The sequence below is a fragment of the Tenrec ecaudatus genome, chromosome 12 (genome assembly GCF_050624435.1).
Source record: "Tenrec ecaudatus isolate mTenEca1 chromosome 12, mTenEca1.hap1, whole genome shotgun sequence".
Taxonomy (NCBI): domain Eukaryota; kingdom Metazoa; phylum Chordata; class Mammalia; order Afrosoricida; family Tenrecidae; genus Tenrec; species Tenrec ecaudatus.
This window is the reverse complement of record NC_134541.1, coordinates 95,507,287-95,534,980: the sequence shown is the minus strand read 5'-3', so window position 1 is coordinate 95,534,980 and position 27,694 is coordinate 95,507,287.

Genomic DNA, 27,694 nt, shown 5'->3' with positions numbered 1-27,694 from the left:
ACCCAACACAAAATTACAAGATGACTAATGAATCCACAGATGGTGATAACAACTCTGAATGCCAATGACCTAAAACTGCCCACTAAAAGACAAAGACTAGAAGACTGGCTCAGAAAACAAAACCCATCAATCTATTGCATGTAAGAGACACATCTTAAGTTCACAGACAAAAATAGACTAAGAATCAAAGGCTGGCAGAAAATATACCAAGCAAATGAAAACTTTAAAAGGCAGGAGTTGCAACCCTAATCTCTGACAAAATGGACCTCAAGGTGAAAGCCATAACAAGAGATAAGGATGGGTACTAATTAATGCTCAAAGTATCAGTAGACGAGGAGCCAATGACCATAATAAATATATACGTGCCTAATGAGAGACCTGTGAAATTCATCATACAAACTATTCAAAAGATGAATGGAGAAGACACAGACTATAATCATAGTGGGTGACTTTAATTCACTGCTATCAGAGAAAGACAGATAACTGTGAAATAAGCTCAGCAAGGAGGCCACAGAGCTAAACACTACAATTAAGCAACTGGACCTGATAGACATTTATAGAGTTCTCCAAGCAAATACCAAAAAACACACATTCTTTTTAAGTGTACATAGCTCATTTTCTAAAATAGACCACATGCTGGTACACAAGTCAAGCCCGAGTAAATTCAAACACACAGAGATTACTCAGACAACCTCTCGGACCACCATGTCTTAAAGCTGAAGGTCACCAAAGGATGACCAGAAAAACAAGGGGAAACATTTGAAGGACAAATAATGATTTTCTGTGATTTGAGTGGGTATTGGCCCAGATTAGAGAGGAAATTAGGAAATTTCTAGGAATTAATAAGAATGAGAATAATGTACCAAAACCTATGGACTACAGCAAAAGCAGTTATTGGAGGAAGTTTGATAGCACTTAATGCATATGTGAAAAAGGAAGAGAGACTTATAACTGATACCCTATCACAAAACCTCCAACCACTAGAACAGAGTAAACATAACAACCCCCCGAATAGCAAAAGAAAAGAAATAATAAAAATCAGAGCAGGGTTAAACAAGTGAGAAGACAAGAGAATAATGCAAAAAATCAATGAGCAAAATAATCTGGTTCTTTTAAAGGATCAACAGAAACAAAGACAGTTGGCAAACCTAACCAAGGAAAGGATGGAACAAACATCAATAGCCAGGATGAGGGATAAAACTGGGGAAATCACAACAAACCCCAACGACATTGAAAGGGTAATCACAAAGTACTCTGAAAGTTAGTATTCTAATGAATTCAACAGCGTGGAATACATGGACAAATACTTGGAAAGACAATCCCTTCTTAAATTAACCCAGATAGAGGTCAAGAACCTCAGGAGACCCATAGCAAAAGAAGAAATAGATATGGTTATCCAGAAGTTACCAACCATAAAAACTCCTGGGCCAACTGACTTTACAGGAGAGTTCTACCATGCATTCAGGGAAGAGTTTACACCAATCCTACTCAAATTATTCCAGCATAGAAAAAGACAGTAAACTTCAAAACTTTCTATGAAGCCAGTATAACTTTGATACCCAACAGGACAAGGATCCCACAGGGGAAGAGAGAACTATAGACCGATATCTCTAATGAATATACATACAAAAATCCTTAACAAAATATTTACCAATAGAATACAAAAGTATATAAAACATATCATCTATCATGATCAAGTGGGATTCTTTCGACGGATGAAGGGATGAAGGTTCAACATCCAAAAGTCCATCAATATTATTTTCCATATTGATAAGAAAAAGGATAAGGACCAAATGATAATATCATTAGATGCAGAAAAAGCATTTGATAACATCAAATACCCATTCTTAATTGGGACATTCAAGAGGACAGGAATGAAAGGAAAATTCCTCAAGTTAATACAAGCTATCTATGAAAAGTCAACAGACAACATCATAGTCAATGGAGGAAAGACAAAATCAATACCAATGAAAAAGGGGAGCAGACAAGGATACGCTTTGTCCCTACTTCTATTCAACATCTGTGTTAGTCTGGGTGGACTACAGAAACAAATGCATAGACACTCATATGTGTGTAAGAAAGAGTTTCATATACAAAATCAATTAAATATTGAGAAAACATCCCAACCCAGTCCAGATCAGATCCATAAGTCTGCTATTAGCCCATATGTCCGATACCAATCTATAAATTACTCTGAAGACACATGCAACACATGCAATGAAGCCAAATGCAGTAAGATGACAGACCAGTGGGTAGAAAGTCATGTGGATCCAGTGGTGGTGTAAGCATCTCAATGATGGCAGGGGTCTCCATGTGGCTCCTTCAGTTTCAGAGCTCTTGCTGCATCAGCATAGCTCCATCAGGCTCATCATCAGTAATGTCTAACAGGGAGTGAGTGTGTGTCCTGCCTCTAGAGAGCTATTTATCTCCTTAGCACCTCCAGATGAGGCCATCAAGCTGTGACCCGGGTTGACAGGTTAAATTCCACATCATTCACTCTTTAGTTTCAATTTGACAACAGATTATGTAACTACCACAACATCATACTGGAGGCCCTAGCTAACAACATAGGCTGCTGAAGGACATTAAATGTATCTCTCTGGGAGAGGAGAAGGTGAAACTATCGCTATTTGCAGAAGATATGATTCTATACATTGAAAATCCCAAATTCTCTACAAGGGTACTGGCCGCAATAGAGGACTATGGAAGAGTGGAAGGATACAACATCAACAAACAGAAGTTTATTTGTTTGCTATATACATCAGACAAGACCATGAAAGAGATCAACAAGCACAACACTTCACAATAGCCAAGAATAAATAGAACTATCTCAGGATATATCTAACAAACAAAAAAACCCCAAAAGATGTATACAAGGAAAACTACAAAACCCTCCTACAGGAAACCAAAAGTGACCTCCACAAATGGAGGAATATCCCATGCTCATGCATCAGAAGACTCAATATAGTAACAATGTCAATCTTACCCAAGGCACCACGTAAGTTTAATGCTATCCTGATTCAAATACCAACAACCTTCTTGAAAGAATTGGAAAAACTGACCAATTTAATATGCAGAGAGAAGTCCAGAATTAGCAGAGGACTCCTCAAAAAGAAGGACAAAGTCAGAGGGCTTGCTTTATCTGACTATCCCCTACTATACAGCTACAGTGGTCAAAACAGTGTGGTACTGGAATAATGACAGATACTCAAACCAATGGAAAAGAATAGAAAACTCCGAAATAAGGCCATCAACATATAGACAACACATGGGGCTGACTATAATGGCTATCCACCAGGAGAAAAATGAAACCGAACCCTGACCACACCCCATTCACATGAACAAATTCAAAGTGAATCACACACCTAGAAGTAAAACCCTAAACTATCAGGACCATCAATGAAGGAATTGGGACACACATAAGAACCTTGGTGCAGGGAATATGTAGGCTAACTGTAATAGGGAAGGGTATACATGGAGAGAAGCTGAAATTGGCAAGTGGGAGATAGGAAAGATAAAACACCTGTATGCACCGAAAGACCTCCCCAAGAGAGTAACATGAGTACCCACAAACTAGGAGAGAGTTTTTAGCAATGACGCAGCAGACAAAGGGCTTAGTACTAAAATCTACAACACCCTCCTAGCCTGCAAAAAGAAGAAAACAGCTAACCTCCCAAGGAAGTGGACAAAGGACCTGAACGGAAGTTTCACTAGGGAGGAGACCCAAATGGTCAACAAACATGAGCAATGTCATCAGAGAATTGCTAATTAAAACAACTAACACTCTTGAGGGTAACTCAAATCAGAAAATCAGAGAGCAACAAATGTTGGAGGGGATGGGGAAAGATAGGAACTCTCCTCCACTGCTGGTGGTCCTGTAGGTAGACAATGACCAGTTGTCTACACTCCACTGTTTATTGCGACCAGATCCACAACCGCAGGAATTAGAAACAACCTAAATGTTCATCTGTAGGTGATTGGATTAGAAAACTCTGGCACATATGCATAATGGTGTAGCACTGATGACTGCATGAATCACATTGTCTCATGATCAGAGTTGGAAGATATTATGCTAAGTGAAGTAAGCCAGTCACAAAAGGGAGAGCACATGAGTCCACTGAGATAAGTATAGTCAGCACAGTAGATATAGAAGAAAAGTCACGTATCTCACACTGGCAATCAGGTGGGGACAGGCCAAACCCAAGGATAAAGATGTCATTCCAACACAAAGAAGGGGAAAGCGGTGGGTGAGGGTCAGGGAGAAAGGGGGGAGGGGAAGAGGGAGACGACGGCAATGAGGGAGCAGGGCACTAATTCACCCATAGGGAGAGTATGTTTATGGCTCTACAGAAATGTGAGTGTGAGTGCAGACCCCACCAAGGCGTGCCAAGCCTTGAGGGCAACGTAACTGCATGGAGCAACTCATAAACAGAGATGGCTACAGGCCAGCCCCAACCAGAGCCAAACTGACCCCCTCCCTAGAAGTATGTGCTACAGAGGCCAGCAGTGTCCCTTCACCGAAGCACACCATGACAGAGAACAATCCTGGGGACACACTGCAGGGAGTGAGCCCTATCTGGCCCCCTGCTCTCCCACATAGTGGAACATAATAGAGCAGCAATGGGAGCAAAGCCAAGCCACAAATCCCCTGAGGAGCCCCCAAAATAGACTTCAGGAAGGGGTCAGTCTGGGTTGTCTAGGACAAGTAGGGAGATAGTCATAAAGGTCAGCGAACAGACCTGGAATTATGTATGTTTTTTTGTTATTTTTTGCTAGTTTTTCCCCCTCTTTTTATTCAATCTTTTGTTTTGTCTCCATTATTGTTAGTTTGTCTACTTATATAAGAAAGGCACAGGAAGCAAGCCAGAGGATAAAGCAACAGGACCAGCAGTTCCAGAGGGACTTGGGGAGGAGAAGGCAAGGAAGGAAGCAGGGAACAAATAACACCATAGACAGAGGGGCAACTAGGGAATTAAAATCAACAGTGAGGAGGACGTAGAGGTCCTGGGGGTGTTGGAGCGGCAGCTATCTAGCTGGGATGAATTACTAAATGGCAGAAGAAGGGTGAGCATGATGGTGGGTCAGGAGGAAGGTAAAAGGAAACAGAGGAAATATCTAAGAAGGAAAGCTATGGATACAGGTTATAAACTAAGTGTATACATATGTAAATATGTTAATTCATAAAAATAGAGGTATTGGCCTATGTACATATATTTATATGGTAATACATAGAGGAAGTGGATGGGTTTTGGGTCTCTGCTCAAGCCATCCCTCAACACAAGAACACTTTGTTCTAACAATCTGGCGTTCTGTGGTGCTCACCCTCCTAACGACAAAATGGATGTATAAGCAAATGTGGTGAAGAAAGCTGATCGTGTCTGGCTATCAAAATACATAGTGTCTGGGGTCTTAAAGGCTTGAAGTTAAACAAGTGGCCATCTAGCCCACATAGAAGAAGCACACCATCTTGTGTCGATGGGATCAGGTAATGGGCATCAGAAGACTCCCCTCCCCCACCACCCTCAGAGCATATTGTTGAGAACAAGAGGTGTTGAGGCAGAGACCTTAAACCCATCTGTAGAAAATAGGACATCCCCTCCCAGAAGGGTCACAAGGAAAGCATGAGTCAACCATAGCACCAATGAAACACATAATATTCCTCTGCTTCTATCATGACCCTAGTCCTGCCTTTCACTGTGAGCTACACTGTAGCATTCACTGGTAAAGATAAGAATGCACAACACACGGAATCCAGGTCAGATAACCCCTCAGGAATAACAATGGGAGTAGTGATACCAGGAGGGTCAAGGGAAGGGGCAGAATGAGGGGAGGAAGGGGGAAATGAAAACAACGATCGATGCCTAGCCACCACCAGCACCACCAACGCTGGGGGATGAACCACAGAAACGTGGGTGAAGGGAGACAGCGGTCAGTGTAAGATATAAAAATGATTATAATTTACTATTTATCAAGGGGTCTCAAGGGGGCGGGGAGGGGAGCTGATACCAAGGGTTCCATAGAAAGTAAATGTTTAGAAAATGATGATGGCAACATATTTACAAATGTGCTTGATACAATTGCTGTATGGACTGTTATAAGAGCAGTAAAAGCCCCCAATAAAATTATCTTTAAATTAAAAAAAAGAGAAAATATTACTAGAAGAAAATACTGAGTACACAGAGGAAAACTCTACAAATGATTAATATGAAGATAAGGATAATTATAAAATATTTTATTTAAAATATCTTTAAAAGGTAATTGACTTTTAAAAGCAACAATTATTGAGTAGTGTTATTTATGACATATGCAAAACCAAAGCATGATGCTAATAGTACAAGGACTGGAAAGGGGGAAACATAAGGATCCTTTTTTAGACTTTATACTTTACATGAAGGGATATTTATTTTCAAGTCAGGGTGCTAGAGGACCAAATTCACTGTGTGGCTCTATTGAGAAGTCCTTTCTTGTCTGTATCAGGTTTTAGTAGCTGCCAGCAATTCTTATAGATGCATCTCTCTCCGTCCTCTGTGTGGGTCTGTATCCATATGGATATATATACATATATATCAGAAGTAATTTGATCTATCCTTACTCAGGTATGACCTAATGAACATAACAAAAATCTCAGTTTTCAAACAGTCATATTACAAGGAGTGAAATATAAAGTTCAAGTCCATGGACTGTGGTTTGCAGTGACCTTATAGTAGAACAGAACTACTCCCTAGAGTTTCTCAAGTTGGGAAAATGTATGGGAGCCGAAAGCTTAGTCTTTTCCCTAGATTTACAGGTATTTGGATTTATAGACATAGGGGCCAGGATTCCAATACACATTTTTGGAGTATATAATTCAATCTACAATGGCTGACTGTAATAAGTTACATCTTTTCATTTGGTAATTGTTTTTGAGGTCTTGTGTCCTGTCTCCAATTTTTCCATTACTGCCTTCTTTTATATTAAATGGCGATTTGCTAGTGTGCTGTTTTGATTCCCTTGTTATTTCTCTAGAATCTGTTTTTGAGTTATTTTTAAAGTGCTAACCCTGGAGATTGCAGTTAATATATACATTCATGATGATCTAGTTAGGATTTGACAGGAGCCCTGGCAGTGTGGTGGGTTAAATGTTGAGTTATTAACTGTAAAGTCAGCCATTTACAAGCACCATCCACTCCACAGGAGGAAGAAGAAGCTTTTTGCTCCCATAATGATTGACAGTCTTGGAAAATTCTAATATGTCTTAAAGGCTCACTCTGAGTCAGCACTGACTCAATGGCAGTGAGTTTGGGTTTTCAGTGAGTCAGGATTCCACCACTGGGCTATCAGTTTGTTGAAGAAAAAAAAAAAAAACATCTAAATTGGAAGATAACCATCCAGAATGTTCGGTAGAAGAGAGCTTGTCCAGACTTCATCTCACGTGCTTTGGACATGTCAAGAGGGACAATTTCCTGGAGAAGGACAGCATACTCTGTCCAGTAGAAGGTCAGCACACAAGAGGAGGCTACAACACAGTGAGGGTGCTGCAGCGGCAGGCGCGCTTTATTCTGTTGGACATGGTTTCAGTAGCAGCCCAAACAGCATGTGACAGCAACGACAGCGGTTAGGATTGATCCCACTTTATTGCAACAATATAAAAAACCTTTTCTCCTCTACAGCTTTATTCCTTCCCCTCCTTTTGTGCTGTGGTTGTCCTACAATAACAGACCTGGATGCCCATCAATATGGATTTAGAATGGTTTTATGTAGTTATCTTTTTTTAAAGACAGGAGGGAAAAAAGAGTTAAAACTAACAAAGATTATATAGTATATTCACCTCCATAGTTACCTCTACCTGGATCCTTTACCCGCCTAACTACAGCTCTTCCTTAAACAACTGTAAAGACTTTACTAAATGCTTGTTAAATTTTATAAATATTTTATAAAGATAATTCACTAAGATAATTAATAACGATCTACATACAATACTAGCAAATTCGACACATTTTTAAAAGATCCGTTATTTCTTCATGCAGAATTGTTTCTATGTAGCAACTCCACGTGTTAGCTTGAAGAATTCCTTTTAGTCTCTCTTGCAGGGCAAGTTCACTTGCAACAGTTTGCCTCAGAGTGTCTGACGAATGCTTTCTGCTGGAATTCTTGGTTGAGAGTGTCCCTGCCTGCACCACCATTTGTCATTCTACTTGTGATAATAAGGCTTTTGTGCCAACAAGGTTCCCATAGGAACATGTGGGCGGAGTTTAGCCTGTCAATCAGGTTGCAACCTAATTGGAGGGTGACTGAGATAAAAGGTTCACCACAGGCTGGTCCTCTCTCTCACTGCTTCACCTTCCTGTTGACAAGACACTTTGAGCCACACTGAGACCTGCCTGCTTCCATCCCCACTGGATCCACAAGACTGTTCACTCACCGGCCTGTGATCCTCTTGCATTTTGCATCATTGCATGTGCTGCATGAGTCTAAAGAGAGATTTATGGACTAGTATTGGACTTATGGGCTAATATCAAACTTATGGACTTGATCTGTAGTGGACTGGGATGTTTTCTTAACCATATAACACCGAGCATGACGTTTTCATAACATTTAATTAATAGAATTAATTTAATTGATATATTGATAACTATAAAAGTAAAGAATAAAACCAAATTTTCCCCCTGAAATTAAAAATTCTGGTGTTATAGGGTTAATATAAGATTACTCTTTGATATAAAGCTCTTTCTTATGCATATATGAACATCTCTGGATCTGTTTCTCTAGTCAACCTGGACTAACACATTACTGCATCTGGCCTCCATGATTTTTATGAGAAAGTGCTTGGTAATTTTATTGAGGGTCTCTTGGACGTGATGTCACTTCTGTTTTATTGCTTTTAAAATTCTCTGTCTTTGGATTTCAAAAGTTTATTTATGATGTGCCTCAGTATGGCTTTTCTGTTGTCGTTGTTGTTGTTTATCTTACTTATGAGTTTCTTGGGTGTGTAGATAAATGTTTTTCATCCAACTTGTGCTTATTCATTACCATGTTTTATAAATACATATTATATATATGTATAATTTACCTATAGATATAGGCAAAACTACATAATGAGTCAAAATTCTCTGGGGAGATTCTATACCACCATGAACAGGTTGTTAACATAAATCTGGACTTTAAGAATGCAGGTAATGAGGGGTTATAAAAAAAGGTGAAGAGCATATTATTAGAAATGAGATGAAAGGAGATCTTTGTTATGTAGTAGAAAATTGTATTCTACAGTTACATAAGCTATTTGCAAAACTCGTAAGTGATGAAATTTGATATTTAGCTGAGGTGATTTTCAGGCAAAGTGTACAAGGTGTTACCTGAATTCTCCCTGCTGTCTTTGTAGGAAAATGTGTAAGGAAAGACAATAAGGAAATAGTTAAGTTTAAAACGATGATTTAGGAAATTCTTAGCCTATCCATATTTTAAAAATGCAAAATATAAAAATAGGTGATGAGACTTAACAAGAATTAAATTAAGTGCTGGATGGATGATTTTCTAAACCTCTGCTAAAAACTTAGAAAGATGAAACTGCCAGAGTTCTTATTCACAAGAGATTAAGGATGTGCCTCAAAGATTCCCTCCGAAACCAGAGAGCCTCCAGTGTAAGGGCACTGTCCCTCTGCCGCGTCAGCGCAGTAAACATTGTGAGGGGTTACCTCTAAAAGATCGTGGATAGCGCTGTTCTGATGGAATAAGTCTCCTCAAGACTCATACGTTTCTTAGGAATTTTATACCAACAGAAAAAGAGAGCTGAGCTGTCCGTCAGGCCCTTATGATTCTTTTGGGGAAAGGTATGCTAATAAAATGACTTAGGTAACTAAACTAGATGAAGAAGATGGCTCAGGGGGTGGAACTCCGAGCACAGAGACTAGATCTGAAAACCCCGATGGCAAAGCTGAGAGCCGTGGAGTATCACTTCCACTCCTTGAAACCTAGTCAAGAGTTCCTCTTCAGGGAAAGAAGCATCTATATGTGCAAATGCAAGGAAGAAGCCGATGGATTTGGGGTTTCTAATTAACAGTTTGTTCTAATAATGTGGCCCTGTGTGTGCTCACTTTCCTGACAAGATCGCTGAAGACAAAATGGGTGCATAAACAAATATGGTGAAGAAAGCTGATGATGCCTGGCTATTAAAAGATATAAAACCACAAAGACCAAGAAACAGACCTTGAACTATTTATAGGATTTTCCATTTGTGTCAGTGGCTTTCTTTTTGTGGTTGTTGTTTTGTTTGAGGGCTTTTAATTTTGTTGTTATTGTTTTGTTGTCCTTGACTTCCTTTGTTGTTTTGTTTGGCTTTGGCTGGTTTTGTGCTTATTAATATCTCTGTATGTCTATCTAGATAAGATAGATGGGATAAGCAACTCGGAGATGAAAATAACAGGACCAAAAAAAAAAAAAAAGACTAAAAGGAAAAAAAAAAGAAAGAAAGAAAATAACAGGACCAACGGTTCCCAGGGGATACGGGAGAAGGGGAGGTGGGAGAAAGGAAGGGGTGGGGGGAAAACCAACCCAGGGACAAGGGAACAACAAGTGAACTAAAATCAGTGAAGAGAAGGGCATAGGATGCCTAGTGGGGCTTAATCAAGGGCAGTGTAGCAGCGAGGAATTACTAAACCTGAATAAATGCCAAACATGATGGTGGGACAAGAAAAGGAAATAGAGGAAAGAACCAGGTGGTAAAGGACATTTATAGAGGTCTAAATACAGGCATGTACATATGTAAATATATTTATATATAATGAGAGGGGAATCAAACCATGCATTTATATCTATATGTTAAGAATTAAGGCTGCAGATGGACATTGGTACTAGATTCAATCACTCCCTCAACACAAGATCATTTTGTTCTAATAATCTGGCATTCTGTGATGCTCACCTCCCCAAAACAATCACTGAAAAAAAAGTGGATGCATAAGCAAATGAGGTGAAAAAGGCTGATGGTGCCCTGCTATCAAAAGATAAAGCATCTGGGGTCTTAAAGACTTGAAGATAAACAAGCAGCCATCTAGTTGAGAAGCAACAAAGCCCACATGAAAGAAGCACACCAGCCTGTGTGATTATGAGGTGTAGATGGGATCAGGTATCAGGCATCAAAAACCCAGAACAAAAAAAAATCTTATCAATGTGAATGAGGAGAGGGGGTGTGGAGAGGAGACCCAAAGCCCATCTGTAGACAATTGGACACCCTCTTACAGAAGGGTCACAAGGAAGAGACCAGTCAGTCAGGGTACAGTATAGCACCGATGAAACATGTAACTTTCCTATCGGTCTTTGGTCCTTCCTTTCCCCCACTATCGTGACCTCAATTTTACCTTACAAATCAGATTTAGAACAGAACATGCACACTGCTACAGGTAAGAGCCCGCAACACAGGGAATCCAGGATAGATAAACCCCTCAGTGTCAACAAGGAGAGTAGAGGTACCAGGAGGATTAGGGGAGCATGCGGGGAAGAAAAGGGGAATAGATCATCTATAACCTATAGGATCAACCTATAGCCCCCTCCCAGGTTGATGAACAACAGAAAAGTGGGTGAGGGGTGAAAGAGGATGATATAAGATATGAAAAATAATAATCTATAACTTATCAAGGGTTCACGAGGGAGGGTGGACAGAGGAGGGAGGGGGAAGAAATGAGTAGCTGATATCAGGGGCTGAAGTGGGAAGAGAATGCTTTGAAAATGATGATGGCAGCATATGTGCAAATATGCTTGACACACTGGATGAATGTATGGATTGTGATAAGAGATATAAGAGCCCCCAATAAAAGTATTTAATAAAAAAAGATATAGAACAACATAATTGTCCTCTAGTTCTTTAATATTTCCTCCCCTTACTATTATGGTTTTTGTTTTATCTCTTTAACCATGTTAAATTTGTATATTTAAATCGATCAGTACATGAACGTCAAGATAGCTAACCCTTTTGAAACAGTAACAAGAGTAAAGGTTTCCTGAAGTTAAGGGAAGTGAGGATAGGGGTGGGGGTAATGAGGTAGTAGCATTGATGACAATATAATTCCACTCAATAGGATATGGAAACAGAATTGAACGTGAATGGGTACATTGGATTGTGTAATATATGGCAAGATAAAACACCTATTATAGAGAAAAAGGGTTCCTGGGGGTATGGTGGGGGAAGGAGTGGATAAAGGGGAGCTGGTGTCAAGGCGTTCAAGAAGAAAGTGTTTTGAACTGATTGTGGTAGCAATTGTACAATACTGCTTGGTGTGATTGAACTGTGGAATGTTACGACATCTGTAGGAGCTCCCGGTAAAATGAGTTTTTAAAGAAATAAAGAAAATGCACATCTTCACAACTGGACCTATAGGTAACATCATAATAAACTGAGAAATAATTTTAATTAATTAATTAATTAAATGGTGAGGGGAGAACTCCTCAATTTACTTAACTGGATTTCAAGATAGTATTTTGACTAGAGTGTCCTTTTAATCTTTCTTTCTTCTCCTTTTTTTGAGCTAGCAAATCTATCACTGTTATTTCAAGCCTGTCGCACCATTGTTTGTTGGGAGTGTAGTGGCAGCTGACTTGTTTAGTTTCACCAGAAGATCAAGAACTGATCCCAGATTCTCTTTCACCTATGACTTAGATGGTTTAGATGATTATGTTTTGGATGTTTGAGGTGATGCTGTAAGAAGATGAGAGAACTAGAGAGAAAGGTGGCATAAGGGGCTATGAGTTGGGCTTCTAACCACAAGGTTATCAATTCAAAAGCACCAGCTAGCTGCTCTGTGGGAGAAAAACGAGGCTTTCTATTCTCTTAAGTAGTTAACAGCCATTCTAGAATTGAATGCAGTGATAATCGTACAACTCTTCTTGATATGACTGAATTACTTCATTGTATAGCATATGAACAAAGTGCTAATAAAACTGTTGAGAGAGAGAGAGAGAGAGAGAAAGGCTTGGAAATTTACAGGGGAAGTTCTACTCTGTCCTTGAAGATTGCTGCGAGTCAGGTGACAGTGAGTTTGGTTTTAAGTTTTGAAAGAAGGGTGAATGTATTTTCCATTGGGTTGTACATGAATTATTGGGGCCCAGAGGGCAGACTGTAGAAGAAAGACTTTAAAGAACAACCCTTAGACATCAAGGTCAATTAACATAGCAGTCCACAAAGACAGTTTTCTACATCCTACTTTGGTCAGTAATGAGTGGGGTTTTAAAAGTTCACGAGTGACTATTGAAGGACCAACTATTGAGCTCTCCCTGTATGGATAAAAGAAAAGTTGTAAAAACCAAGGACACATGAAACAATTAGTGCCATGGACTAATGGATCACACAAACAACAGTCTCCATGACCCTGTGACTGTGAGACCAGAAGAGCTAGATAGTGCCCAGCTACCACTATCAACTGCTCCGGTATGTATAACCTTAGAAAGTCCTGCATAGAATTGGAGAAAAATGTGGAACAAAACTTAAATCCATCAGGTTATGTATTAGAAATAATGAAATCCAAATCCAAAAGAGGGAATGTCTCAGAGCTTTACAGCAGACTATAAGTTGCTGTGGAAGTCCAACATCCATTTGTAGGGTGCACATGTGGATTAAGCCTCTGGTGAATCCACTCGGACCATAGTCAGATGGCATGGGATGGAATAGCCTTGTTTTCAGACAGAGACCATTGTCAAGTCAATTATGGACAATGCCGTTAAGTTAAATTTTAATATTTTGACATTTTTCTCCCTTTTGACCCATTTAAAATTAGTTCTAGTTTTAACTATTTTCTGCTTTCTTTTCAGTTGAGGTTTTAATCTCTTTCACTTTGTTAGTGCTGATAGGATTTTTTGAGGGGGTGTTGTATGTTTTTCTGTGTATGAACTCCAGGAGAGGCAGATCTGTAGAGACAGTAACTGGAGTGATGGTTTCTTAGGGCGATGACAGGGAAGGTTGGGGGAAAATGGGGAGCTCACAGCAATGAGTACAAGAAAGAAGAAAATGTTCTAAAATTGATTGTGGTAATTATTGTATAACTTCTTGATATAATTGAACTATTGAATTGTATGATATGTGGATTGTGTGCCAATAAAACTGTTATTTTTTAAGTGAAAAAAAATGGGAAGGGCAACATTTGCCCACCGACAAAGTTCAGAAGAGTTAGCAAATAAGGAGAAATGGAAAGAGGAAATCAAGAGAGGAAGTAGGATAAGTGCTACTACATTGAGGGAATTACAGCTAATGAGATGAAACAACGTGCATGAATTATTGAATGTAAAACTGACCATCGCATATGGGAGCTGGAGGCACAGGGAATCCAGGGTGGACGATACCTTCAGGACCAGGGGTGTGAGGGGAGATACTGGGAGAGTAGAGGGTGAGTGGGTTGGAAAGGGGGAACCGATGACAAGAATCCACATGTGACCTCCTCCCTGGGAGACAAACGACAGAGAAGGGGGGTAAGGGAGACTCCGGATAGGGCAAGATATGACAAAATAACAATCTATAAATTTTGAAGGGCTCATGAGGGAGGGGGGAGCGGGGAGAGAGGGGAAAAAAAGAGGACCTGATGCAAAGGGCTTAAGTGGAGAGCAAATGCTTTGAAAATGATGAGGGCAAAGAACGTACGGATGTGCTTTATACAATTGATGTATGTATATGTATGGATTGTGATAAGAGTTGTATGAGCCCCTAATAAAATGTAAACAAACAAAACAAAACAACTGACCATCTGTTCTGAAAGCCTCCACTTAATTCACAATAAAGAGCTGAAAAAAGGAGAGTGTAACCTTCAAAAGCCTTCATCCTTGAAAAATCTCTTTCCTTTTGTCTGTGAATGGAACCTATGAAAATGAATAAATATCCTCATTATTGTGTTACATAAAGCAGAAGGGAGATTAACCATATGGGTCTAATTACCCGCATCATTTGAAAGAGGACATTTTTTAAACTGGTCACAGAGGGGGAAGTCAGACTTAATCACACAAAGAATCTATGTGCTGTTAGTGGCTTGAAGATCAGTGGAGGCAGGCAATGAGGAATATAGGGCCCTCCTTGTGGCACAGTGACTAAAGTGGTCAGCTGTTCACCAAAAGGTGGGCACTTGGAACCCAACAGCCACTGCTCGGACGACAAATGTCACATGCAGTGTGCTTCAGTAAAGATGTATAGCCTTGGTAACCTGATAGGGTCACTAGGAGTCAGAAACGGACTTAATGACCAATTGACAAGGAGTAGGGACTTGAGTCTGATACCACAAAGAACTGAATGTTGCCAAAAGTCTAAATAAGCTTGCACTTAAATTCTTTCCCAGTGTCCCAGATAGAAATTCAACTTGCTCAACATCTTGACTTCAACTTTGGGAAGTTCTTATCAACCAACCAGTGGAAAACTTCTACTTAACTATGAATTAATAAATGAATGTTGCTAAATTTATGATAATAATCTTTTCTTTTTTTCTGTGACTGCCTTTAAGATTTTGTCTTTATCACTGGTTTTAAAATATGATTATTAGTTTTCCTGGTGTCTGTTGTGGATTGACTTGTGTCTCTCCAAAAGATATGTCAAAATCATAATCCCTTAATAAATAGGGCTTTTCTTTGTTGATCTTAACAAGTTAATGAAATCATATTAGAGTTGGGTAGTCCCTAATCCTAATCTCTCCTGACTGATGTTGATGAAAGAGAAATCAGACAAGTAAACATTTACGGGGAGACGACAGCACGTGAAAAGTTTCTGGTAGCCAAGGAATTACCAGCAGTCTCTAGAAGTTGGGCAAGAGGGGTGGATTAATTCCTCTAGCAACCTCCCAAAGGAATTGGCCTGGCAAGATCCTGACGTGGATTTCTAGCCTTGAGATCGCTGAGAAAATAAATTTCTGTTTTTTAAAAGCACCTATTTTTTGCTTATGGCAGTCTAGAAAAGTAAGAGTGCCATGTTCTCCATGCTTCTTGTACTAGGAGGCTGTTAGGCTTCTTGGGCCTGTAGATTCGTAGTTTTCATGCACTTTTGAAAAGTTTTAGACTAGATCACTTGACATCTTTGCAGCTGTCTCCATGTGCTCTCAGATACGTTGTCCTGTGAACTCTAACCTCTTTGGACTTGTTGGACTCCAAGATCCATGTTTTCAACTCCACAAGGCTGCTTCATGGCACGTGGTTCCCCTCCTATGTGTTTCAGCCTGAAGTCTCGGCAGCCACTAAGCTCAGAAAGTTGTAGGACGCCTTTGGTTTCCCATCTTTCGGGGACCCCTGCCCTCGATTATCTGATGTCTAATGTCTGAAAAAATAATAATTTCATGTTTCCTCCCATGCTTTAGAGCAGACATTCTGTACAGGAGAGGCTATTCAGTCCCTGGTAACACAGCTTGGCTGGAGCCTATCCTTTCCCAACGTTTTATTCTGTCTTCTCTGCTCATTCATGTTCAGCCTACAAAGCCGTGTGTGTCCAAATCCACTTTGAGTTACTCTGTATAAGTCTCATGTTGTTTTTGTTATTGTTCAGCTTTCGATATTATATAATTTCCATAATAATTTATTGGATTGCTGCATTACTAAGATTTGGTTTTAAATTTCCAAACTTTTTTGGCTAAACTGGTCAGAGAATATGTTTTTGTTAAAGTGGCCAGAGAATATGGGTTGGCACAGTTTGCTTTTTAAAAATTCAGATGGCTCTCTCTCTCTCTCTCTCTCTCTCTCTCTCTCTCTCTCTCTCACTCTCTCACTCTCTCACTCTCTCACTCACTCTCTCATTCCTTGATCATCAGACCAAGGAACACCTCCATTTGCAAGCTAAAAAAAAAAAAATCCAAATGGCATGTGGCCACTGCTCAATTCTGTTGTCGTTGTGCTAATGCAACATTGATTGACAACCCTGGCTTCCTAGGGCTGCCATTACAAGATACCACAAACTAGAGGCTTCCACGAGCAGAAAAGTACTGTGTCACAGTTCTGAAGGCATGTTCTCAAAGAATATTCTCAAGGAAGACTCTTTCTTGTTTCGTTCATGTTCTGGTAGCCTCGAGTATTTCTTGGCTTACAACATGGCTGGTATCACAGGACCATCTGTTCGAAGTGCCTCTTCTATTTTATAAGGGATCACTCAGAATACTCCACCATATGCATGTTATTGACAGCATCCTTAAATACCCTATTTTAAAGTGCATTGCCATTAGGGGTCACCCTCTTGAAGTTGTGTTATTTGTTCCTCTGGTTTTTGATAAACGAAACCCAGAAATGTTGAGCCTATAGGGAAAGCAAATAGAACAAGGTTTCAGGGGGAGGGGGGTATAGAGCGGTGGGAGAAACAAAAGGGAGATGATGTCAAGGAGTTCAGATTATGGAAACAAATGTAAAATTCTGTTTGATGTGATTGAACTGGAATGATATGACTGACCTATGTATTAACTTCCAAGTTACAGCAAATTTAAAGAAAGAAAAAAAAACATAGATCCAGGAATGGGTTTTGGGCTCATACTAAATCCTAGCTCCAACTTAAAAACAAAATTAGTTCTTACAACATGGCCCTGCTCAATACTCGCCCTCAGGAAGGGAACAAAGAAGATATAGGTGCTAAACCAGCCTGTGTGATCATGAGGTGTCAATAGGATCAGGTATCAGGCATCAAAGAACAAAAATTATATCATTGTGAATGAGGGGGGAGTGTGGAGTTGAGACCCAAAGCCCATCTGTAGGCAACTGGACATTGCCTTACAGAAGGGTCTCGGGGAGGAGACAAGCCAGTCAGCAATGAATGAAACATACAACTTTCCTCTAGTTCTTTATTGCTTCTCCCCACCCAATATCATGAGCCCAATTCTACCTTAAAAATCTGGCTAGACCAGAGGATGTACACTGGTACAGATAGGAACTGGAAACACAGGAAATCCAGGACAGATAAACCTCTCAGGACCAGTGGTGAGAGTGGCAATACCAGGAGGGGGAGGGGAAGGTGGGGTAGAAAGGGGGAATTGATCACAGGATCTACATATAATCCACCCCCTGGGGGGTGGACAACAGAAAAGTTGGTGAAGGGAGATGTCGGACAGCGTAAGACATGACAAAATAATAATAATTTATAAATTATCAAGGGTTCGTGAGGGAGGGGGAGGGGAGGGAAGGGGAAAATGAGGAGCTGATTTCAAGGGCTCAAGTAGAAAGCAAATGTTTTGAGAATGATGATGGCAACAAATGTACAAATGCACTTGACACAATGTATATGTGTGGATTGTGATAAGAGTTGTATGAACCCCCAATAAAATGATTTTAAAAAGAAAAAAAAACAACAGATGCTATAACAAAATGTGATGAAGAATTTAGATGTTGCCTAGCTATCAGATAAAACAATATCTGGGTGTGAGTACAACATACCGGCATGAAGCAGGAAACCAATAGAGAGGTCTGTGGAACCAGCCTCAATCCCACCTACGTGGCATGACCCCCCCGACGCCCACCCCAGGAGAATGCACTTTGGAGGACAGCGCTGAAGCTTCACCCCCAGGAGAGGGACGGCGAGTCTGATCACAGCACAGCAAACGGGGAGGGAAGAAGAGAAAATGGAACACATCCTGGCCCACCAAGTCCAGAGGACAATATTCCTATTCAGAGCAGTCAATGCTCAGAGAGAACCATAAGGCCAGCCCCACCATGAGACACAGACACACCACCCCTCACTGATCCATAGTGCCACGGGGTACAACACTGGAAACAGTGTGGGAATTGTGCCCGATCTGATCCCATTACACTGGGTGAAACAATAAGGGTGTGCAACAGAGCAGCAAGGGGAGCAAAGCAACGAAGTCCCCAGGGAATACCAAAAATAGACTTTGGGGCCAGGACATAACACCCATCGGGCTCTATTGTCTCTGCATGTCTGTCTAGATAAGATGGGTGGAAAAACAATCTGGAGGAGAAAACAATGGGACCGATGGTTCTGGGGGAACACTGCAGAGGGGAAGCCAGGGAAAGGAAGTGGATGTTAACAAATCCAGGAACAAGGGAACAAGAAGTGATCTAAAATTGATGACAAGGGGGGGCCTGGTGGGCTTGATCAAGGGCAATGTAGCTGAGAGGAATTACTGAAACCCAAATGAAGGCCAAACATGATAGTGGGGTGAGAGGAAAGTCAAAGGACATAGAGGAAAGAGCTAGGAGGCAAACGACTTTTATAGAGGTCTAAATAAAGGCATGTACATTTGGAAGTATATTTATGTAAAATAATAGGGAAATAGATCTATGCATATAGATTTATGTTAAGTATTAAGGTAACAGATAGACATTGGGCTTCTACTCAAGTACTCCCTCAACACAAAAACACTTTGTTCTAATAACCCGGCATTCTGTGAGGCTCACCTTCTGGACACAATTGCTGAAGACAAAGCGGATGCATAAGCTAATGTAGTGAAGAAAGCTCATGGTGTCCAGCTATCAAAAGATATATTGTCTGGGGGTCTCAAAGGCTTGAAGATAAACAAGTGGCCATTTAGCTGAGAAGCAACAAAGCCCACATGGAAGAAGCACACCAGCCTGTGTGATCATCAGGTGTCAGTGGGATCAGGTATCAGGCATCAAATACCCGGAACAAAACATCATGTCAATGTGAATGAGAGGGAGCATGGAGTGGAGACCCAAAGTCTATCTGTTGACAGTTGAACATCCCCTTACAGAAGAGTCACGAGGAAGAGACGAACAAGTCAGGGTGCAGTATAGCACTCAGGAAACATACAACTTTCCTCTAGTTCTTTATGCTTCCTCTTCACCCACCCACCCCCCTCCCAACTATCATGACTCCAATTCTACCTTACAAATCTGGCTAGACCAGAGCATATACACTGATACAGATAAAAACTTGAAACACAGGAATGCAGGACAAATAAACCCCTAAGGACCTGTAATGAGAGTATCAATATCAAGACGGTAAGGGGAAGGTGGGGGAGAAAAGGGGAACCTATCACAAGGATCTACATATAAGCCCCTTTCAGGGAGATGGGCAACAGAAACGTGGTTGAAGGGAGACAGCGGTCGGTGTAAGACACGAAAAACAAAAACACCAAAAAACCCCGATAAATAACCAAGGGTTCATGAGGGATGGGGGGTGGGGTAGGGGGAAATGAGCTGATTCCAAGGGCTCAAGTAGAAAGAAAATGTCTTGAAAATTATGATGGCAACATATGTACAAATGTGCTTGACAAATGGATGCATGCATGACTGATCAACCTGTAGGGACAGCAAGTAGGTTAAGGGGAAAGGGGATACGGTGGTGGTGGGGAGGTAAAAGGGAGATGAGGTTAAGGAATCCATGTAGGGAAAGAATGGCTGGAAACTGATTGTGGCAGCTATTACACAATTCTACTTGACGTGATTGAAATATGGAATGGTAAATGTATCAAATCCCAACTTTAAAAAAAGACCCTATTTAAAACAAGGTCATGTTAACAGATACACTAGATATCAGGAGTTAGGGTGGTCAACCTTTATTGGGGGTGGGAGTGGGCCTGATTCATCCATAACTCAACTCATAGCCATCGGTAGATTTTAAGCCTGTGGGACAGAGTAGAACTGCCCAGGAGTTTCTGAGACTGTCAATCTTTACGGGAGTGGGAAGCTCATCTTTTCCCTGTGGAGCAGCTGGTGGTTTCAAATTGTTGCTCTTGGGGTGAGCAGCCCAACGTGTAACCCACTATGGCACCAGGGCTCCTTGAATGCATAGAGACGTGCTCCACTAACCGAGCCGGTGGTCTGTACTGGTGCTAGTGCTACACTACAACATTACAGCCATTACATGTAGGACCGCTAACTGAAATGTCCACAACTGGAACCCACCGGCTGCTCTGAGTGGTCAAAAATAAGGCTTTCTGTACCTGTCGAGATTTGTAGGCTTGGACTGCGGACTGGCAGTCTACTCTGCCCAGTAGGGTTGCTATGAGTCAAAATGGACTCGATGGCAGTGAACTTCTTGGGTTTATATTGTTTATGTAATCGTGCAACCTCCTGGTGCTTCCGTTTTTCCTGTAAATACTATGGCGCCCTGGTGTACACTGCTTACGCGTTGGGCTGAGAGCCACAGTTGGAGACCACAAGGCACCATGGGAGCTTTATGGCTCCCTAAAGAGTTACAGTATGCAAAACCCATAGGGGCTCTTTGACTTTGCCCTGTAGGGCCGCCATGACTCAGAATGGACCTGATGTCAGTAAGAATACATGCTATGTTTATTACATGTAAAAAAAATATGGTAGTTGCAATTTGTTGAGATATACTTTTGCCTAAAAGAATTTACATTCTTCAAACATGAGATCAAGGTGCATTTACAGATTAGGTAACATTTTTAATAAGGGGCCCAGGTTGGTGTTATTCAATTGTCAAAACCTATTGGCTTTCTGCCAATGACTGTGTCTTATTTAACTTTGCATTTCTAACCTCTGGTGCAATGCCTGGCTTATACTCTATAGTAGCTAAATGTTTGTTGACTGGATGAATAAATAAATTCTTTATAGCCTGTAGAAAGTCTAGAAAATATATTGTGTCTTGAGTGTAAAGTTTTTTATACTTTCATGAACCCTGTCCCCCACTGCCATCAAGCTGATTGTGGCTTAGTCAGAAGCAATTAAAATGATAGGCTCCCTCTGGCATGCCAAAACAGTTATTGAGCCTCAACAGATAACTTACATTTGGCACAAAACATCCTACCTGAAAATGGAAACTTAAAACGTTAGCCGAAACAAGCATTCTTGATTAAGAGCATTTGATTAAAAAGAGCTCATTAATGAAAAACAATATTATTTTCATAAGACCTAAGCTCCTTTTTAATCCTTCCCTGCTTTTGTTTCATGCTTCAACAAATAGCACCTTTTGGCAGTCACGGCTCCTTGCACTGCCAAGAGCAGGAAACATAACTCTCGCTAGACCTTTCCTCTATGTCAGTTTGAAGAGGTTATCAGCTAATTGGCTGCATAAGCAGGTCAACCTTATTGCTTCCCAATTGCAACTTATGCGATGGAATCACAATGCCTTTATTTTTAATTGAAGTGAATTGACTTCTTTTCTCCTGATGGCATAAAAATGCTTCTTAGAACGTTCATGCTTGGGACAATTACCATGGAGTGCATTTGTTAAAAATGAACTGCATATATGTAGAACAGAAGGAAAACTTGCTCAAATACAATGACCACTTTCGGCTTTTCCTCCAGATTAGCAATGGGAAATATTTATTTCCCCTGCTTTTATTTATCCTTCTCCAACTCTCATCCTCCAACAATATAGCTGCTGTTTGTCCCACTTCCTGTTACTCCTCTCAGAAGTAAAATCTGTTTCCTGGGACCCTCTCTATTCATGTTTCTCTTCTCTTCTCTTTGAATAGTCAACACTTGCCCTCTGCCCTTTGTCTGCTCAAGTTCCCACCCTCAAGAGGTCTTGCTGGCCCCTTTTCCCCTCCCCCCAGAATCTTGCTGTTTGCTGAGCGTGTTAGTTTGGGTACATTAGAGAAACAAATCCACACAAACTCATATGTATAAGAGAGAGTTTTAGATAAAGGGTAAGTGTACATTAAGAAAACATCCCAACCCAGTGCTGTCCAAGCCCCTAAATTCAACATTAGCCCATATGTCGGACACCCATCTACAAAGTCCTCACAAAATACACACAATGATGCCGACTGCAGGAGGAAAGCCGAATCAGTGAACGTGTAAGCATCTCAGCACTGGCAGGGGTCTCCACACGGCTACTTCAGCACCCAGGGCTGCATCGGGGTAGGTCCATGTGGCTTCTCCTTGGGGATGTCTTGCAGGAAGTGAGCCTTGTCAGCTGAAGCAGGGAACTGGCTAAGGCAGCTGCACCCTGGTCCGGCCATTAGAAAGCAAGAGACCTGAGAACTAGAAAGGGAGGCTCACGAAGCCATTTATCTCTCCGCCCTTCAGTTAACCCACATGTGTTTATCAGCCAGATTGGCACACCTATCTCACTGAGGCGCTATCTAGTCAATTTGGAATCTATCATTTATAGCTACAGAAATGATATCTTAGATAAAATCTGATCAAAGAAGCAACTATGGGTATAAAAATAAGTGGTGTTTTCAGTGTTAGTCCCTTTTCCATGCCTCTGTCTAGGAGGCGCTTCCGCTTTGTAACCGTCAGCTAAGGGGGTACTGGGCTGCTAACCACAAGGTCAGCAATGCAAACCCAACCGGCTGGTCCACCGGAAAGACGAGGCGTTCTAGGCCCATGAAGATCGGCAGTTCTCATCTGTTCAGTGGGCCGCTCTCCATGAGCATCGACTCCATGGCATTGAGTTAGGCTGAATTGAACTTTCAGCTTCAAAGAATTAAAATTTTAAATTTAAATAATTACCGAATGTAACCAATGTCCAATGTAACTAAAATACCATCGAGTCTTTAAAGTAAGTAACCATGTGGAGCGTAAGGGCTTGAGTTGTGGACACACAGAAATCTGTAGCAGATTTCTCACATTTATTTGGAATATTGTAAGGCAATATTGAATGTTGAAATGAAATAGACTTAATTCCTACCCACCCCCAGAATGTATCCATCACAGAGCCCCAGAAACTTGAATACATTTTATTAGTATTTTTGAGGATTTTAGCACAAAGAAGAGGTCTCTTTGAATCACACACTCCTACACAAAACATTAATATACCCCAAAGATATCACTTAGAGTGATGCAATTTGTTCCTGGAAAAATCCTGTTTAATCTGTTGTCCTAGCTCGAGTTTCTTCTCAGTTTGAGAATGAAACCACCTCAAAGAGTCCTTGAGGTGAAATGAGGTCACTTTTAAAATGTCTTGCACGGTGCTGAGTCCACAGTCAGCCCCAATATATACATAAATCAGAATCTGTGCAACTGAGTCAATACTGACTCACAGTGACCCCCGCCCCCACCTGTGAGTTTCCAAGACCATAATCGTCTACGAGAGTAGAAAGCTCAGTCCTTCTCCCGAGGGGCTGCTGGTGATTTCCAGCTGCTGACCATGCAGATCACAGGCCAGCAAGTAACCACTACACCAAATATATATATGTGGTAATTCGTCCTTCTTTCAAATGTGTTCTTGAATAGCCCAGCACGCATCTGTGTTGCTGTTATTGCCGTCAGGTGCTGTCCTGCCATTTCCAACCCATAGCAACCCTGTGCACAACAAAACCAAACACTGCCTGGCCCTGCACCATCCTCACAATCGCTCTTATATTGGAGCTTATGGTTGCAGCCACCGTGCCCAGCCATCTTGTCCAGGGTCTTCCTCTTTGTCACCACCCTCTACGTTAGCAAGCATGATGTCCTTCTCTAGTGTCTCTCCTGACAACGTGTCTAAAGTACAAGAGACTGAGCCTCTCCATCCTTACCTCTAAGAAGCATATTGGTTCGATTTCTTCTAAGATAGATTTGCTTGTGCTTTGGGCAGCTCAATATTTTTCACCAGCACCATAATTTAAGTGTATTGATTCTTCCTCAGTCTTCCTTATTCAATGTCTATCTTTCATATGCATATGAGGCAATTGAAAATATACATGACTTGGGTCAGGCTCCCCTTGGTTTTCAAAGCAAGATCCTTGCTTATCACTACTTTAAAGAGGTCTTGTGCAGCAGACTGACCCAATGCAATGTGTCCAGTTGTGAAGATTTTAATTTTCTTTATACTCAGTTATAATCCACACTGAAGGGTGCATATCATAGATATATGAGCAAACTAGAAGAGATTAAATGACAGTCCCTAACTCAGACACTCCAAGTATAGCTACTTACTGCACTAAACACACCCTACAGCCTTTGTGCTGTTTTTGTTCAGATTTGTGCTCAGATTAGTACATCATTGCTTACCAGTGAAAGACTCTTGGGGGAAAAATGCTCCAGTTTTAATACGAGAAAGAAACATGTTTCTCACAAACAACTAGGTTTTGTTTGCCTTGAATTTTGTATTGTGTAATTATTGCAGCTTTCTCTTCCTCTTGTCTAATAAAAATCAAGCTTATTGCTTTGACATTTTTTAATATATAAGGTTTCATGGTCTATGTTATTGCATTACCTTCTGTGGTGAAGTCAAATTCCTTAAATATGGCTCTTCAATCCATGCCTGTGTAGCTCCCGCCAAATGAAGGGGTGAGATCATGCAAATAAGTTATGTGAAGCCCTAGCACAGCACATTTGCCAGGTTTGCCACTCCTCTGGGTGTAAGAGAGCCATTTCATAAGAAGGAGGACGCAATCCGGTGCCTATCAGGAAAGAAGAGCCACCAGCGGAGCACATGCAAGATCTCTGCCTACAGCGGGACAGACAGCAGAGACACCAAAGACCATGGCGCAGAGACCATGAGGCAGAGAAGTGTGGAAGATTTCTGGCTCACGGAGCAAGGTAGAGCCTAAGGGACCACCTGTGTGAGAGGAGGCTGAGAACCAGAAAGAGATGTTGCTGTTGAATTGAGGAGAATGTTGTTGGGAATTAAAGACTGTATCCATAATGTTTTTTATCTTGAATTGTGGCAACCTGTCAACTTTCTTAATAAACCCCACAATCATGAATATTATCTGTGAGTTCTGCCTGGCCATTGCAATGTCTAACTCACCATAGAAATAGAGCGCTGAGGAGGGATGGTTAGTGCCAGAATAGGGTAAAGAAGGCTGGAGGGTGTAAATAGTGTCCAGCCACTTAAGAGCTTAATCTGTACATGTCAACAATTCATGTAAAGTGGTTTGTAGCTGGCCTCTATTTATAAAATTTCCTTTTATATAATTTATATTATTTCCTTTTCTCAATAATACTTTATAGAGAACATTATCAATCATCTCCCTGGGCCATAAGGTAATTATATTGATGTGTCATTAAGTTGGCCTATGGTAAAATCTAAAGTTCTCTATCATAAAATGATAATGAAATCTCTAAAGTGATCTAGAGACATCTATAAACCATATATATATATATGAATGCATCTTGGGCTCATATTTAATTATAACCCCAATCTAAGAACAATTAGTTCTTATGCTGTGGCCCTGCTCCATGCTCACCCTCAGGAAGATGTGGGTTCTGTAGCAAAGTGCAGGGAAGAAAGAAGATGGTGTCCAGCTATCAGAAAAATTACCAACTGGGGTCTTAAAGGCGTGTCTTCAAACAAGCCGCCATTTAAAGGAAGCATCCACTAAGTCCTCATGGAAGAAGCTATGATCCAAGGATTATAAATAATAAAAATGCAAAGAATGGAAGAGCTTAACTTATGAACATCCAGGTTGCATAAAGTTATGGATGACAGTGGAAACCCTCTTCCATTTTCTGGTTCCTCATATGGATTCTCTTGTTAATCCCTCTATCATAGTCCAGGGATGTAAATAGCCTTGTTATGAGTTGTTTCATTTTTTTTTAAGTGAAGGGAAATACACATGAAGTAAGCCTCTGGTGAATCCCATCTGCTCATAGATCAGAGCTGTGAATAGTCTTGATATCATGCAGAGTGCCTTAGAAAGTAGATTACTGCAGATGTACTTGCCATATATACTCAAATATAAACCGACGAGGTACCTAATTCTTACCTGGGAAACCAGAAAAACTGATTGACTCAAGTATAAGCCTAGGGTGGAAAAGGCAGAAGCTGTTAGTGAATTTCAATAATTAAAAAAATGAAAAAAATGACTAAAACTTGAGACATCAGTGGGGTAGTGTATTTAAATATTTATTTTAAATAAAAACATCAATAAAAAGGACAACAAGTCATTTAACATTAGTAAACCAGCACAGTAAGTGGAAAATAGGTTCAACAAAAACAATAAGGTATCAATAATGATACCTTAAGAGTACTTACTATTCCCTGAGCTCAATCAGCAACCAAGCTAAAATGTAAAGAGTTAAAATCCTTCAGAACTGGATTCCTCCCAATGCAGAGCTTCAGCTGGTGTGAGGTCATCACAGACGCTGTCCTCACTGAGATCGCTGTCATCACCATCACTGCTGTCATTTTCATACAAAGCGCAGTCTTCACTGCCATCCATAGCATTACTAATACTACATTTCTGGAAGGCACGTCGCACCATGTCTTCTGGAATGTCTTCCCATGCATCTCGAACCCACTTTGCTATTAACTCTATGTCAGGCTTCATGAGATTTCCTCCTTTTGTTAGTTGGGCTTGACCAGATGACATCCATTCATGCCACATCCTTTGCACACGGTCTTTAAAAGGCTTATTCAACGATACATCCAGAGGCTGCAATACAGATGTAAAGTAAGCCCACCTGGAATAACAGCTAAGGTAACTTTACTAGATTTTGCCAACTTTTTTTATGTCATCTGATAGGTGGGCTCTGAACATATCCCAAACAAGTAATGATGGTTTTTTCTTTAAGGCTGCTCCTGGTCGTCGGTTCCAAATTTCTTCCAGCCATTTTTTGTTCCGTCTTCATCCATCCAGCCTTTAACATGTGTAAGCACAGTAATTCCTGGTGGGAAATTGATCTTTTTAGGCAAGGTCTTTCTTTTAAAAATAATGACAGGACGCAGCTTCATTCCATTAGCCAAACATGATAGAACAACTGTGAAGTGTTTTGTTGGTTTTTTTTTTTCATTTTCTGTGGTTTTGAGAAAAATGTTTTTTTCCTCCTAAACTTGCCACAGTTTTGTTGCTTGGAAGATCAAAAGTCATGGCAGTTTCATCCATATTCCCAATGTCTGCCAGGTCATACTTATAAATCCTTCTTTGTTTTATAATAAATGACTGGAATGACATCATTTTTTCTTCAAGGT